This window comes from Staurois parvus, unplaced genomic scaffold (assembly GCF_062004578.1).
Source record: "Staurois parvus isolate SC_StPar_1 unplaced genomic scaffold, SC_StPar_1.0 ptg000020l, whole genome shotgun sequence".
NCBI classification, from domain to species: Eukaryota; Metazoa; Chordata; class Amphibia; order Anura; family Ranidae; genus Staurois; species Staurois parvus.
Genome location: NW_028317816.1, coordinates 6219444 through 6235664, shown reverse-complemented (window position 1 = coordinate 6235664; position 16221 = coordinate 6219444). Strand labels below are relative to the sequence as shown.

Genomic DNA, 16221 nt, shown 5'->3' with positions numbered 1-16221 from the left:
AAAACAGGAGGATGTCTGCCTGCTGTCTTCCAAGGGACAAATGAAAAGTTAGAAGCGTAAGAAACGGTCTGAAGCAAGATGCAGATAGTTTCCTTCCCCAAATCTTTTTGCCCGCATGCATTTCATCTTCACGGGAGTGGAAGCCAAAAGATGGGCAAATTGGTTTTTCCCACCTTCTTTTATTTTCGGTCCATTGTTTGATTCTAGAGCACAGACTCTGCCTGTTTAAAATAAGATTAGGTGGGATTGGCCCACTGTTACCTCTTGACTTCACAAGAGATATCTGAGTTGTAGCCTTGGCTCTTAAACCTTTTAGCAAAAATGAAGCAATGTACAAAGCTGGAAAGTTTTCAAGCTACTCGTAAGCTGGTTTTTCTTGGCACCAAACAGCTAAGAAAAATAAGCAATGAAAAAAGAAGAAAAAGAAAAAAACAACAACAACTTTTGGAGGAGTGATGAGTTCAAAAGGACGTTGCATAGTCTCCTTTGCTATCTCCTCCTCTGCCTTTCATGCTGCGTTAGAGATTTTGAAGCTTGATGTGCGTAACATTTGTCAAGAAGTTCCTCACAACTGTTCTGTGCCTGTGCTGACACAAGTCTGCCTTTGGCACGAGCACAGTGTCCGGGTGTGGTGCTGTGGCTTAGTTGGTTAAAGCGCCTGTCTAGTAAACAGGAGATCCTGAGTTCGACTCTCAGCAGCGCCTTTCTTTGGCTGCAGATTAAGCCCTTGAAAAGGTTTTAAGAGTGGCCTCGGGAGCTTTGTGCCGCAATGGCATGGTTTAGGCAGCAGCCCTGCTCTTGATGCTTCCAGCTGATCTCTTCAAAGCCCTGCGAGTTTGCTGGACCTTTTAGCCTAGGTTATGCCAGCCTGGTGTCCACGGCAAGCACAAAACAGTGCACCTTTAGACGAAGGGCTCGATGAGGATGGGATTTGAACCCATGCATGCAGAGCACAATGGATTAGCAGTCCATCGCCTTAACCACTCGGCCACCTCATCCACAGCAAGCTTGCGAGCTTTGATTTTGGGAGCTGCATGTCACAAGCAGAAACTTGAGGAAAAGACACAAGCAGGATGCCGTTTCTCACCTCCTAATAGAGCACCTTGCTTCCGTGCTGTCAATTCATTGTGACAAAAGCTTCATTCTTCCTTTTCTGCCAAGGGTATAATCAAATGTTACAAATGCAATCAAGGGTGTAAAGCAAGTCACAAGTAGTAATGCTCACCAACTTTGCTGCAGACACGCAGTCTAACGGCATGGAATTAGGAAGCGTCAACAGGTGCAAAATGTCATGTATTCCCCATCTTTTTTTTTCACTTTCTGCTGTTCCTTTTTTATTGGCTCTAGATGATGAACTGTGCCCGCGTCAAGAGAAATTCGCCTGGATGGAGCCACTCTTTTGCCAGGACATTCAGAGATGTAGCTCAACCATCAATTTCAAGTCTACACTTTTCTCCTACCTGGCTGGCATTTTTACATGAATGCAAAGTGTTGGACTGTGGTTGGGGTCCCAAAACTCTTGTCACCGCTTCAGTATCTGTTCCCTTTGACTTCACCTCGGGCAATGATTCATTTGGTTAAAAGACACATGCAGGATGTCTTTCCACAAATAGTCATATTCACAAACTCCTCTTGGCGATCATGAATTCAAACGTCAAGGGTGGAGGATGTATGAAAAATGGCAGCGTTCCTATTTTTCTTCCCCATCTTTGTTCATTTTCAGCCTGTTGATTAGCTCTAGATCAAGGACTCTGTGTTCTTCCAAAAACAGGAGGATGTCTGCCTGCTGTCTTCCAAGGGACAAATGAAAAGTTAGAAGCGTAAGAAACGGTCTGAAGCAAGATGCAGATAGTTTCCTTCCCCAAATCTTTTTGCCCGCATGCATTTCATCTTCACGGGAGTGGAAGCCAAAAGATGGGCAAATTGGTTTTTCCCACCTTCTTTTATTTTCGGTCCATTGTTTGATTCTAGAGCACAGACTCTGCCTGTTTAAAATAAGATTAGGTGGGATTGGCCCACTGTTACCTCTTGACTTCACAAGAGATATCTGAGTTGTAGCCTTGGCTCTTAAACCTTTTAGCAAAAATGAAGCAATGTACAAAGCTGGAAAGTTTTCAAGCTACTCGTAAGCTGGTTTTTCTTGGCACCAAACAGCTAAGAAAAATAAGCAATGAAAAAAGAAGAAAAAGAAAAAAACAACAACAACTTTTGGAGGAGTGATGAGTTCAAAAGGACGTTGCATAGTCTCCTTTGCTATCTCCTCCTCTGCCTTTCATGCTGCGTTAGAGATTTTGAAGCTTGATGTGCGTAACATTTGTCAAGAAGTTCCTCACAACTGTTCTGTGCCTGTGCTGACACAAGTCTGCCTTTGGCACGAGCACAGTGTCCGGGTGTGGTGCTGTGGCTTAGTTGGTTAAAGCGCCTGTCTAGTAAACAGGAGATCCTGAGTTCGACTCTCAGCAGCGCCTTTCTTTGGCTGCAGATTAAGCCCTTGAAAAGGTTTTAAGAGTGGCCTCGGGAGCTTTGTGCCGCAATGGCATGGTTTAGGCAGCAGCCCTGCTCTTGATGCTTCCAGCTGATCTCTTCAAAGCCCTGCGAGTTTGCTGGACCTTTTAGCCTAGGTTATGCCAGCCTGGTGTCCACGGCAAGCACAAAACAGTGCACCTTTAGACGAAGGGCTCGATGAGGATGGGATTTGAACCCATGCATGCAGAGCACAATGGATTAGCAGTCCATCGCCTTAACCACTCGGCCACCTCATCCACAGCAAGCTTGCGAGCTTTGATTTTGGGAGCTGCATGTCACAAGCAGAAACTTGAGGAAAAGACACAAGCAGGATGCCGTTTCTCACCTCCTAATAGAGCACCTTGCTTCCGTGCTGTCAATTCATTGTGACAAAAGCTTCATTCTTCCTTTTCTGCCAAGGGTATAATCAAATGTTACAAATGCAATCAAGGGTGTAAAGCAAGTCACAAGTAGTAATGCTCACCAACTTTGCTGCAGACACGCAGTCTAACGGCATGGAATTAGGAAGCGTCAACAGGTGCAAAATGTCATGTATTCCCCATCTTTTTTTTTCACTTTCTGCTGTTCCTTTTTTATTGGCTCTAGATGATGAACTGTGCCCGCGTCAAGAGAAATTCGCCTGGATGGAGCCACTCTTTTGCCAGGACATTCAGAGATGTAGCTCAACCATCAATTTCAAGTCTACACTTTTCTCCTACCTGGCTGGCATTTTTACATGAATGCAAAGTGTTGGACTGTGGTTGGGGTCCCAAAACTCTTGTCACCGCTTCAGTATCTGTTCCCTTTGACTTCACCTCGGGCAATGATTCATTTGGTTAAAAGACACATGCAGGATGTCTTTCCACAAATAGTCATATTCACAAACTCCTCTTGGCGATCATGAATTCAAACGTCAAGGGTGGAGGATGTATGAAAAATGGCAGCGTTCCTATTTTTCTTCCCCATCTTTGTTCATTTTCAGCCTGTTGATTAGCTCTAGATCAAGGACTCTGTGTTCTTCCAAAAACAGGAGGATGTCTGCCTGCTGTCTTCCAAGGGACAAATGAAAAGTTAGAAGCGTAAGAAACGGTCTGAAGCAAGATGCAGATAGTTTCCTTCCCCAAATCTTTTTGCCCGCATGCATTTCATCTTCACGGGAGTGGAAGCCAAAAGATGGGCAAATTGGTTTTTCCCACCTTCTTTTATTTTCGGTCCATTGTTTGATTCTAGAGCACAGACTCTGCCTGTTTAAAATAAGATTAGGTGGGATTGGCCCACTGTTACCTCTTGACTTCACAAGAGATATCTGAGTTGTAGCCTTGGCTCTTAAACCTTTTAGCAAAAATGAAGCAATGTACAAAGCTGGAAAGTTTTCAAGCTACTCGTAAGCTGGTTTTTCTTGGCACCAAACAGCTAAGAAAAATAAGCAATGAAAAAAGAAGAAAAAGAAAAAAACAACAACAACTTTTGGAGGAGTGATGAGTTCAAAAGGACGTTGCATAGTCTCCTTTGCTATCTCCTCCTCTGCCTTTCATGCTGCGTTAGAGATTTTGAAGCTTGATGTGCGTAACATTTGTCAAGAAGTTCCTCACAACTGTTCTGTGCCTGTGCTGACACAAGTCTGCCTTTGGCACGAGCACAGTGTCCGGGTGTGGTGCTGTGGCTTAGTTGGTTAAAGCGCCTGTCTAGTAAACAGGAGATCCTGAGTTCGACTCTCAGCAGCGCCTTTCTTTGGCTGCAGATTAAGCCCTTGAAAAGGTTTTAAGAGTGGCCTCGGGAGCTTTGTGCCGCAATGGCATGGTTTAGGCAGCAGCCGTGCTCTTGATGCTTCCAGCTGATCTCTTCAAAGCCCTGCGAGTTTGCTGGACCTTTTAGCCTAGGTTATGCCAGCCTGGTGTCCACGGCAAGCACAAAACAGTGCACCTTTAGACGAAGGGCTCGATGAGGATGGGATTCGAACCCATGCATGCAGAGCACAATGGATTAGCAGTCCATCGCCTTAACCACTCGGCCACCTCATCCACAGCAAGCTTGCGAGCTTTGATTTTGGGAGCTGCATGTCACAAGCAGAAACTTGAGGAAAAGACACAAGCAGGATGCCGTTTCTCACCTCCTAATAGAGCACCTTGCTTCCGTGCTGTCAATTCATTGTGACAAAAGCTTCATTCTTCCTTTTCTGCCAAGGGTATAATCAAATGTTACAAATGCAATCAAGGGTGTAAAGCAAGTCACAAGTAGTAATGCTCACCAACTTTGCTGCAGACACGCAGTCTAACGGCATGGAATTAGGAAGCGTCAACAGGTGCAAAATGTCATGTATTCCCCATCTTTTTTTTTCACTTTCTGCTGTTCCTTTTTTATTGGCTCTAGATGATGAACTGTGCCCGCGTCAAGAGAAATTCGCCTGGATGGAGCCACTCTTTTGCCAGGACATTCAGAGATGTAGCTCAACCATCAATTTCAAGTCTACACTTTTCTCCTACCTGGCTGGCATTTTTACATGAATGCAAAGTGTTGGACTGTGGTTGGGGTCCCAAAACTCTTGTCACCGCTTCAGTATCTGTTCCCTTTGACTTCACCTCGGGCAATGATTCATTTGGTTAAAAGACACATGCAGGATGTCTTTCCACAAATAGTCATATTCACAAACTCCTCTTGGCGATCATGAATTCAAACGTCAAGGGTGGAGGATGTATGAAAAATGGCAGCGTTCCTATTTTTCTTCCCCATCTTTGTTCATTTTCAGCCTGTTGATTAGCTCTAGATCAAGGACTCTGTGTTCTTCCAAAAACAGGAGGATGTCTGCCTGCTGTCTTCCAAGGGACAAATGAAAAGTTAGAAGCGTAAGAAACGGTCTGAAGCAAGATGCAGATAGTTTCCTTCCCCAAATCTTTTTGCCCGCATGCATTTCATCTTCACGGGAGTGGAAGCCAAAAGATGGGCAAATTGGTTTTTCCCACCTTCTTTTATTTTCGGTCCATTGTTTGATTCTAGAGCACAGACTCTGCCTGTTTAAAATAAGATTAGGTGGGATTGGCCCACTGTTACCTCTTGACTTCACAAGAGATATCTGAGTTGTAGCCTTGGCTCTTAAACCTTTTAGCAAAAATGAAGCAATGTACAAAGCTGGAAAGTTTTCAAGCTACTCGTAAGCTGGTTTTTCTTGGCACCAAACAGCTAAGAAAAATAAGCAATGAAAAAAGAAGAAAAAGAAAAAAACAACAACAACTTTTGGAGGAGTGATGAGTTCAAAAGGACGTTGCATAGTCTCCTTTGCTATCTCCTCCTCTGCCTTTCATGCTGCGTTAGAGATTTTGAAGCTTGATGTGCGTAACATTTGTCAAGAAGTTCCTCACAACTGTTCTGTGCCTGTGCTGACACAAGTCTGCCTTTGGCACGAGCACAGTGTCCGGGTGTGGTGCTGTGGCTTAGTTGGTTAAAGCGCCTGTCTAGTAAACAGGAGATCCTGAGTTCGACTCTCAGCAGCGCCTTTCTTTGGCTGCAGATTAAGCCCTTGAAAAGGTTTTAAGAGTGGCCTCGGGAGCTTTGTGCCGCAATGGCATGGTTTAGGCAGCAGCCCTGCTCTTGATGCTTCCAGCTGATCTCTTCAAAGCCCTGCGAGTTTGCTGGACCTTTTAGCCTAGGTTATGCCAGCCTGGTGTCCACGGCAAGCACAAAACAGTGCACCTTTAGACGAAGGGCTCGATGAGGATGGGATTTGAACCCATGCATGCAGAGCACAATGGATTAGCAGTCCATCGCCTTAACCACTCGGCCACCTCATCCACAGCAAGCTTGCGAGCTTTGATTTTGGGAGCTGCATGTCACAAGCAGAAACTTGAGGAAAAGACACAAGCAGGATGCCGTTTCTCACCTCCTAATAGAGCACCTTGCTTCCGTGCTGTCAATTCATTGTGACAAAAGCTTCATTCTTCCTTTTCTGCCAAGGGTATAATCAAATGTTACAAATGCAATCAAGGGTGTAAAGCAAGTCACAAGTAGTAATGCTCACCAACTTTGCTGCAGACACGCAGTCTAACGGCATGGAATTAGGAAGCGTCAACAGGTGCAAAATGTCATGTATTCCCCATCTTTTTTTTTCACTTTCTGCTGTTCCTTTTTTATTGGCTCTAGATGATGAACTGTGCCCGCGTCAAGAGAAATTCGCCTGGATGGAGCCACTCTTTTGCCAGGACATTCAGAGATGTAGCTCAACCATCAATTTCAAGTCTACACTTTTCTCCTACCTGGCTGGCATTTTTACATGAATGCAAAGTGTTGGACTGTGGTTGGGGTCCCAAAACTCTTGTCACCGCTTCAGTATCTGTTCCCTTTGACTTCACCTCGGGCAATGATTCATTTGGTTAAAAGACACATGCAGGATGTCTTTCCACAAATAGTCATATTCACAAACTCCTCTTGGCGATCATGAATTCAAACGTCAAGGGTGGAGGATGTATGAAAAATGGCAGCGTTCCTATTTTTCTTCCCCATCTTTGTTCATTTTCAGCCTGTTGATTAGCTCTAGATCAAGGACTCTGTGTTCTTCCAAAAACAGGAGGATGTCTGCCTGCTGTCTTCCAAGGGACAAATGAAAAGTTAGAAGCGTAAGAAACGGTCTGAAGCAAGATGCAGATAGTTTCCTTCCCCAAATCTTTTTGCCCGCATGCATTTCATCTTCACGGGAGTGGAAGCCAAAAGATGGGCAAATTGGTTTTTCCCACCTTCTTTTATTTTCGGTCCATTGTTTGATTCTAGAGCACAGACTCTGCCTGTTTAAAATAAGATTAGGTGGGATTGGCCCACTGTTACCTCTTGACTTCACAAGAGATATCTGAGTTGTAGCCTTGGCTCTTAAACCTTTTAGCAAAAATGAAGCAATGTACAAAGCTGGAAAGTTTTCAAGCTACTCGTAAGCTGGTTTTTCTTGGCACCAAACAGCTAAGAAAAATAAGCAATGAAAAAAGAAGAAAAAGAAAAAAACAACAACAACTTTTGGAGGAGTGATGAGTTCAAAAGGACGTTGCATAGTCTCCTTTGCTATCTCCTCCTCTGCCTTTCATGCTGCGTTAGAGATTTTGAAGCTTGATGTGCGTAACATTTGTCAAGAAGTTCCTCACAACTGTTCTGTGCCTGTGCTGACACAAGTCTGCCTTTGGCACGAGCACAGTGTCCGGGTGTGGTGCTGTGGCTTAGTTGGTTAAAGCGCCTGTCTAGTAAACAGGAGATCCTGAGTTTGACTCTCAGCAGCGCCTTTCTTTGGCTGCAGATTAAGCCCTTGAAAAGGTTTTAAGAGTGGCCTCGGGAGCTTTGTGCCGCAATGGCATGGTTTAGGCAGCAGCCCTGCTCTTGATGCTTCCAGCTGATCTCTTCAAAGCCCTGCGAGTTTGCTGGACCTTTTAGCCTAGGTTATGCCAGCCTGGTGTCCACGGCAAGCACAAAACAGTGCACCTTTAGACGAAGGGCTCGATGAGGATGGGATTCGAACCCATGCATGCAGAGCACAATGGATTAGCGGTCCATCGCCTTAACCACTCGGCCACCTCATCCACAGCAAGCTTGCGAGCTTTGATTTTGGGAGCTGCATGTCACAAGCAGAAACTTGAGGAAAAGACACAAGCAGGATGCCGTTTCTCACCTCCTAATAGAGCACCTTGCTTCCGTGCTGTCAATTCATTGTGACAAAAGCTTCATTCTTCCTTTTCTGCCAAGGGTATAATCAAATGTTACAAATGCAATCAAGGGTGTAAAGCAAGTCACAAGTAGTAATGCTCACCAACTTTGCTGCAGACACGCAGTCTAACGGCATGGAATTAGGAAGCGTCAACAGGTGCAAAATGTCATGTATTCCCCATCTTTTTTTTTCACTTTCTGCTGTTCCTTTTTTATTGGCTCTAGATGATGAACTGTGCCCGCGTCAAGAGAAATTCGCCTGGATGGAGCCACTCTTTTGCCAGGACATTCAGAGATGTAGCTCAACCATCAATTTCAAGTCTACACTTTTCTCCTACCTGGCTGGCATTTTTACATGAATGCAAAGTGTTGGACTGTGGTTGGGGTCCCAAAACTCTTGTCACCGCTTCAGTATCTGTTCCCTTTGACTTCACCTCGGGCAATGATTCATTTGGTTAAAAGACACATGCAGGATGTCTTTCCACAAATAGTCATATTCACAAACTCCTCTTGGCGATCATGAATTCAAACGTCAAGGGTGGAGGATGTATGAAAAATGGCAGCGTTCCTATTTTTCTTCCCCATCTTTGTTCATTTTCAGCCTGTTGATTAGCTCTAGATCAAGGACTCTGTGTTCTTCCAAAAACAGGAGGATGTCTGCCTGCTGTCTTCCAAGGGACAAATGAAAAGTTAGAAGCGTAAGAAACGGTCTGAAGCAAGATGCAGATAGTTTCCTTCCCCAAATCTTTTTGCCCGCATGCATTTCATCTTCACAGGAGTGGAAGCCAAAAGATGGGCAAATTGGTTTTTCCCACCTTCTTTTATTTTCGGTCCATTGTTTGATTCTAGAGCACAGACTCTGCCTGTTTAAAATAAGATTAGGTAGGATTGGCCCACTGTTACCTCTTGACTTCACAAGAGATATCTGAGTTGTAGCCTTGGCTCTTAAACCTTTTAGCAAAAATGAAGCAATGTACAAAGCTGGAAAGTTTTCAAGCTACTCGTAAGCTGGTTTTTCTTGGCACCAAACAGCTAAGAAAAATAAGCAATGAAAAAAGAAGAAAAAGAAAAAAACAACAACTTTTGGAGGAGTGATGAGTTCAAAAGGACGTTGCATAGTCTCCTTTGCTATCTCCTCCTCTGCCTTTCATGCTGCGTTAGAGATTTTGAAGCTTGATGTGCGTAACATTTGTCAAGAAGTTCCTCACAACTGTTCTGTGCCTGTGCTGACACAAGTCTGCCTTTGGCACGAGCACAGTGTCCGGGTGTGGTGCTGTGGCTTAGTTGGTTAAAGCGCCTGTCTAGTAAACAGGAGATCCTGAGTTCGACTCTCAGCAGCGCCTTTCTTTGGCTGCAGATTAAGCCCTTGAAAAGGTTTTAAGAGTGGCCTCGGGAGCTTTGTGCCGCAATGGCATGGTTTAGGCAGCAGCCCTGCTCTTGATGCTTCCAGCTGATCTCTTCAAAGCCCTGCGAGTTTGCTGGACCTTTTAGCCTAGGTTATGCCAGCCTGGTGTCCACGGCAAGCACAAAACAGTGCACCTTTAGACGAAGGGCTCGATGAGGATGGGATTTGAACCCATGCATGCAGAGCACAATGGATTAGCAGTCCATCGCCTTAACCACTCGGCCACCTCATCCACAGCAAGCTTGCGAGCTTTGATTTTGGGAGCTGCATGTCACAAGCAGAAACTTGAGGAAAAGACACAAGCAGGATGCCGTTTCTCACCTCCTAATAGAGCACCTTGCTTCCGTGCTGTCAATTCATTGTGACAAAAGCTTCATTCTTCCTTTTCTGCCAAGGGTATAATCAAATGTTACAAATGCAATCAAGGGTGTAAAGCAAGTCACAAGTAGTAATGCTCACCAACTTTGCTGCAGACACGCAGTCTAACGGCATGGAATTAGGAAGCGTCAACAGGTGCAAAATGTCATGTATTCCCCATCTTTTTTTTTCACTTTCTGCTGTTCCTTTTTTATTGGCTCTAGATGATGAACTGTGCCCGCGTCAAGAGAAATTCGCCTGGATGGAGCCACTCTTTTGCCAGGACATTCAGAGATGTAGCTCAACCATCAATTTCAAGTCTACACTTTTCTCCTACCTGGCTGGCATTTTTACATGAATGCAAAGTGTTGGACTGTGGTTGGGGTCCCAAAACTCTTGTCACCGCTTCAGTATCTGTTCCCTTTGACTTCACCTCGGGCAATGATTCATTTGGTTAAAAGACACATGCAGGATGTCTTTCCACAAATAGTCATATTCACAAACTCCTCTTGGCGATCATGAATTCAAACGTCAAGGGTGGAGGATGTATGAAAAATGGCAGCGTTCCTATTTTTCTTCCCCATCTTTGTTCATTTTCAGCCTGTTGATTAGCTCTAGATCAAGGACTCTGTGTTCTTCCAAAAACAGGAGGATGTCTGCCTGCTGTCTTCCAAGGGACAAATGAAAAGTTAGAAGCGTAAGAAACGGTCTGAAGCAAGATGCAGATAGTTTCCTTCCCCAAATCTTTTTGCCCGCATGCATTTCATCTTCACGGGAGTGGAAGCCAAAAGATGGGCAAATTGGTTTTTCCCACCTTCTTTTATTTTCGGTCCATTGTTTGATTCTAGAGCACAGACTCTGCCTGTTTAAAATAAGATTAGGTGGGATTGGCCCACTGTTACCTCTTGACTTCACAAGAGATATCTGAGTTGTAGCCTTGGCTCTTAAACCTTTTAGCAAAAATGAAGCAATGTACAAAGCTGGAAAGTTTTCAAGCTACTCGTAAGCTGGTTTTTCTTGGCACCAAACAGCTAAGAAAAATAAGCAATGAAAAAAGAAGAAAAAGAAAAAAACAACAACTTTTGGAGGAGTGATGAGTTCAAAAGGACGTTGCATAGTCTCCTTTGCTATCTCCTCCTCTGCCTTTCATGCTGCGTTAGAGATTTTGAAGCTTGATGTGCGTAACATTTGTCAAGAAGTTCCTCACAACTGTTCTGTGCCTGTGCTGACACAAGTCTGCCTTTGGCACGAGCACAGTGTCCGGGTGTGGTGCTGTGGCTTAGTTGGTTAAAGCGCCTGTCTAGTAAACAGGAGATCCTGAGTTTGACTCTCAGCAGCGCCTTTCTTTGGCTGCAGATTAAGCCCTTGAAAAGGTTTTAAGAGTGGCCTCGGGAGCTTTGTGCCGCAATGGCATGGTTTAGGCAGCAGCCCTGCTCTTGATGCTTCCAGCTGATCTCTTCAAAGCCCTGCGAGTTTGCTGGACCTTTTAGCCTAGGTTATGCCAGCCTGGTGTCCACGGCAAGCACAAAACAGTGCACCTTTAGACGAAGGGCTCGATGAGGATGGGATTCGAACCCATGCATGCAGAGCACAATGGATTAGCGGTCCATCGCCTTAACCACTCGGCCACCTCATCCACAGCAAGCTTGCGAGCTTTGATTTTGGGAGCTGCATGTCACAAGCAGAAACTTGAGGAAAAGACACAAGCAGGATGCCGTTTCTCACCTCCTAATAGAGCACCTTGCTTCCGTGCTGTCAATTCATTGTGACAAAAGCTTCATTCTTCCTTTTCTGCCAAGGGTATAATCAAATGTTACAAATGCAATCAAGGGTGTAAAGCAAGTCACAAGTAGTAATGCTCACCAACTTTGCTGCAGACACGCAGTCTAACGGCATGGAATTAGGAAGCGTCAACAGGTGCAAAATGTCATGTATTCCCCATCTTTTTTTTTCACTTTCTGCTGTTCCTTTTTTATTGGCTCTAGATGATGAACTGTGCCCGCGTCAAGAGAAATTCGCCTGGATGGAGCCACTCTTTTGCCAGGACATTCAGAGATGTAGCTCAACCATCAATTTCAAGTCTACACTTTTCTCCTACCTGGCTGGCATTTTTACATGAATGCAAAGTGTTGGACTGTGGTTGGGGTCCCAAAACTCTTGTCACCGCTTCAGTATCTGTTCCCTTTGACTTCACCTCGGGCAATGATTCATTTGGTTAAAAGACACATGCAGGATGTCTTTCCACAAATAGTCATATTCACAAACTCCTCTTGGCGATCATGAATTCAAACGTCAAGGGTGGAGGATGTATGAAAAATGGCAGCGTTCCTATTTTTCTTCCCCATCTTTGTTCATTTTCAGCCTGTTGATTAGCTCTAGATCAAGGACTCTGTGTTCTTCCAAAAACAGGAGGATGTCTGCCTGCTGTCTTCCAAGGGACAAATGAAAAGTTAGAAGCGTAAGAAACGGTCTGAAGCAAGATGCAGATAGTTTCCTTCCCCAAATCTTTTTGCCCGCATGCATTTCATCTTCACGGGAGTGGAAGCCAAAAGATGGGCAAATTGGTTTTTCCCACCTTCTTTTATTTTCGGTCCATTGTTTGATTCTAGAGCACAGACTCTGCCTGTTTAAAATAAGATTAGGTGGGATTGGCCCACTGTTACCTCTTGACTTCACAAGAGATATCTGAGTTGTAGCCTTGGCTCTTAAACCTTTTAGCAAAAATGAAGCAATGTACAAAGCTGGAAAGTTTTCAAGCTACTCGTAAGCTGGTTTTTCTTGGCACCAAACAGCTAAGAAAAATAAGCAATGAAAAAAGAAGAAAAAGAAAAAAACAACAACTTTTGGAGGAGTGATGAGTTCAAAAGGACGTTGCATAGTCTCCTTTGCTATCTCCTCCTCTGCCTTTCATGCTGCGTTAGAGATTTTGAAGCTTGATGTGCGTAACATTTGTCAAGAAGTTCCTCACAACTGTTCTGTGCCTGTGCTGACACAAGTCTGCCTTTGGCACGAGCACAGTGTCCGGGTGTGGTGCTGTGGCTTAGTTGGTTAAAGCGCCTGTCTAGTAAACAGGAGATCCTGAGTTTGACTCTCAGCAGCGCCTTTCTTTGGCTGCAGATTAAGCCCTTGAAAAGGTTTTAAGAGTGGCCTCGGGAGCTTTGTGCCGCAATGGCATGGTTTAGGCAGCAGCCCTGCTCTTGATGCTTCCAGCTGATCTCTTCAAAGCCCTGCGAGTGTGCTGGACCTTTTAGCCTAGGTTATGCCAGCCTGGTGTCCACGGCAAGCACAAAACAGTGCACCTTTAGACGAAGGGCTCGATGAGGATGGGATTCGAACCCATGCATGCAGAGCACAATGGATTAGCAGTCCATCGCCTTAACCACTCGGCCACCTCATCCACAGCAAGCTTGCGAGCTTTGATTTTGGGAGCTGCATGTCACAAGCAGAAACTTGAGGAAAAGACACAAGCAGGATGCCGTTTCTCACCTCCTAATAGAGCACCTTGCTTCCGTGCTGTCAATTCATTGTGACAAAAGCTTCATTCTTCCTTTTATGCCAAGGGTATAATCAAATGTTACAAATGCAATCAAGGGTGTAAAGCAAGTCACAAGTAGTAATGCTCACCAACTTTGCTGCAGACACGCAGTCTAACGGCATGGAATTAGGAAGCGTCAACAGGTGCAAAATGTCATGTATTCCCCATCTTTTTTTTTCACTTTCTGCTGTTCCTTTTTTATTGGCTCTAGATGATGAACTGTGCCCGCGTCAAGAGAAATTCGCCTGGATGGAGCCACTCTTTTGCCAGGACATTCAGAGATGTAGCTCAACCATCAATTTCAAGTCTACACTTTTCTCCTACCTGGCTGGCATTTTTACATGAATGCAAAGTGTTTGACTGTGGTTGGGGTCCCAAAACTCTTGTCACCGCTTCAGTATCTGTTCCCTTTGACTTCACCTCGGGCAATGATTCATTTGGTTAAAAGACACATGCAGGATGTCTTTCCACAAATAGTCATATTCACAAACTCCTCTTGGCGATCATGAATTCAAACGTCAAGGGTGGAGGATGTATGAAAAATGGCAGCGTTCCTATTTTTCTTCCCCATCTTTGTTCATTTTCAGCCTGTTGATTAGCTCTAGATCAAGGACTCTGTGTTCTTCCAAAAACAGGAGGATGTCTGCCTGCTGTCTTCCAAGGGACAAATGAAAAGTTAGAAGCGTAAGAAACGGTCTGAAGCAAGATGCAGATAGTTTCCTTCCCCAAATCTTTTTGCCCGCATGCATTTCATCTTCACAGGAGTGGAAGCCAAAAGATGGGCAAATTGGTTTTTCCCACCTTCTTTTATTTTCGGTCCATTGTTTGATTCTAGAGCACAGACTCTGCCTGTTTAAAATAAGATTAGGTGGGATTGGCCCACTGTTACCTCTTGACTTCACAAGAGATATCTGAGTTGTAGCCTTGGCTCTTAAACCTTTTAGCAAAAATGAAGCAATGTACAAAGCTGGAAAGTTTTCAAGCTACTCGTAAGCTGGTTTTTCTTGGCACCAAACAGCTAAGAAAAATAAGCAATGAAAAAAGAAGAAAAAGAAAAAAACAACAACTTTTGGAGGAGTGATGAGTTCAAAAGGACGTTGCATAGTCTCCTTTGCTATCTCCTCCTCTGCCTTTCATGCTGCGTTAGAGATTTTGAAGCTTGATGTGCGTAACATTTGTCAAGAAGTTCCTCACAACTGTTCTGTGCCTGTGCTGACACAAGTCTGCCTTTGGCACGAGCACAGTGTCTGGGTGTGGTGCTGTGGCTTAGTTGGTTAAAGCGCCTGTCTAGTAAACAGGAGATCCTGAGTTTACAGATTAAGCCTTTGAAAAGGTTTTAAGAGTGGCCTCGGGAGCTTTTTGCCACAATGGCATGGTTTAGGCAGCAGCCCTGCTCTTGATGCTTCCAGCTGATCTCTTCAAAGCCCTGCGAGTTTGCTGGACCTTTTAGCCTAGGTTATGCCAGCCTGGTGTCCACGGCAAGCACAAAACTGTGCACCTTTAGACGAAGGGCTCGATGAGGATGGGATTCGAACCCATGCATGCAGAGCACAATGGATTAGCAGTCCATCGCCTTAACCACTCGGCCACCTCATCCACAGCAAGCTTGCGAGCTTTGATTTTGGGAGCTGCATGTCACAAGCAGAAACTTGAGGAAAAGACACAAGCAGGATGCCGTTTCTCACCTCCTAATAGAGCACCTTGCTTCCGTGCTGTCAATTCATTGTGACAAAAGCTTCATTCTTCCTTTTCTGCCAAGGGTATAATCAAATGTTACAAATGCAATCAAGGGTGTAAAGCAAGTCACAAGTAGTAATGCTCACCAACTTTGCTGCAGACACGCAGTCTAACGGCATGGAATTAGGAAGCGTCAACAGGTGCAAAATGTCATGTATTCCCCATCTTTTTTTTTCACTTTCTGCTGTTCCTTTTTTATTGGCTCTAGATGATGAACTGTGCCCGCGTCAAGAGAAATTCGCCTGGATGGAGCCACTCTTTTGCCAGGACATTCAGAGATGTAGCTCAACCATCAATTTCAAGTCTACACTTTTCTCCTAGCTGGCTGGCATTTTTACATGAATGCAAAGTGTTGGACTGTGGTTGGGGTCCCAAAACTCTTGTCACCGCTTCAGTATCTGTTCCCTTTGACTTCACCTCGGGCAATGATTCATTTGGTTAAAAGACACATGCAGGATGTCTTTCCACAAATAGTCATATTCACAAACTCCTCTTGGCGATCATGAATTCAAACGTCAAGGGTGGAGGATGTATGAAAAATGGCAGCGTTCCTATTTTTCTTCCCCATCTTTGTTCATTTTCAGCCTGTTGATTAGCTCTAGATCAAGGACTCTGTGTTCTTCCAAAAACAGGAGGATGTCTGCCTGCTGTCTTCCAAGGGACAAATGAAAAGTTAGAAGCGTAAGAAACGGTCTGAAGCAAGATGCAGATAGTTTCCTTCCCCAAATCTTTTTGCCCGCATGCATTTCATCTTCACGGGAGTGGAAGCCAAAAGATGGGCAAATTGGTTTTTCCCACCTTCTTCTATTTTCGGTCCATTGTTTGATTCTAGAGCACAGACTCTGCCTGTTTAAAATAAGATTAGGTGGGATTGGCCCACTGTTACCTCTTGACTTCACAAGAGATATCTGAGTTGTAGCCTTGGCTCTTAAACCTTTTAGCAAAAATGAAGCAATGTACAAAGCTGGAAAGTTTTCAAGCTACTCGTAAGCTGGTTTTTCTTGGCACC

At 44.6% G+C, this 16221-nt stretch overlaps 8 non-coding genes across 8 annotated transcripts; 5 read left to right on the top strand and 3 right to left on the bottom strand.

The window, feature by feature from the left end:
- Window positions 1-630: 630 nt before the first annotated feature.
- TRNAT-AGU (transfer RNA threonine (anticodon AGU)) lies at window positions 631-704 on the top strand. Its single transcript has one exon. It is a non-coding gene; the product is annotated as a tRNA-Thr (tRNA).
- A 1690-nt stretch (window positions 705-2394) lies between these two features.
- TRNAT-AGU (transfer RNA threonine (anticodon AGU)) lies at window positions 2395-2468 on the top strand. The gene has a single exon. It is a non-coding gene; the product is annotated as a tRNA-Thr (tRNA).
- A 1690-nt stretch (window positions 2469-4158) lies between these two features.
- TRNAT-AGU (transfer RNA threonine (anticodon AGU)) lies at window positions 4159-4232 on the top strand. The gene has a single exon. It is a non-coding gene; the product is annotated as a tRNA-Thr (tRNA).
- A 212-nt stretch (window positions 4233-4444) lies between these two features.
- TRNAS-GCU (transfer RNA serine (anticodon GCU)) lies at window positions 4445-4526 on the bottom strand. The gene has a single exon. It is a non-coding gene; the product is annotated as a tRNA-Ser (tRNA).
- A 1396-nt stretch (window positions 4527-5922) lies between these two features.
- Window positions 5923-5996, top strand: TRNAT-AGU (transfer RNA threonine (anticodon AGU)). Its single transcript has one exon. It is a non-coding gene; the product is annotated as a tRNA-Thr (tRNA).
- A 3451-nt stretch (window positions 5997-9447) lies between these two features.
- Window positions 9448-9521, top strand: TRNAT-AGU (transfer RNA threonine (anticodon AGU)). The gene has a single exon. It is a non-coding gene; the product is annotated as a tRNA-Thr (tRNA).
- Window positions 9522-13255: 3734 nt separating this feature from the next.
- On the bottom strand, window positions 13256-13337 carry TRNAS-GCU (transfer RNA serine (anticodon GCU)). Its single transcript has one exon. It is a non-coding gene; the product is annotated as a tRNA-Ser (tRNA).
- Window positions 13338-14989: 1652 nt separating this feature from the next.
- Window positions 14990-15071, bottom strand: TRNAS-GCU (transfer RNA serine (anticodon GCU)). The gene has a single exon. It is a non-coding gene; the product is annotated as a tRNA-Ser (tRNA).
- Window positions 15072-16221: the final 1150 nt, after the last annotated feature.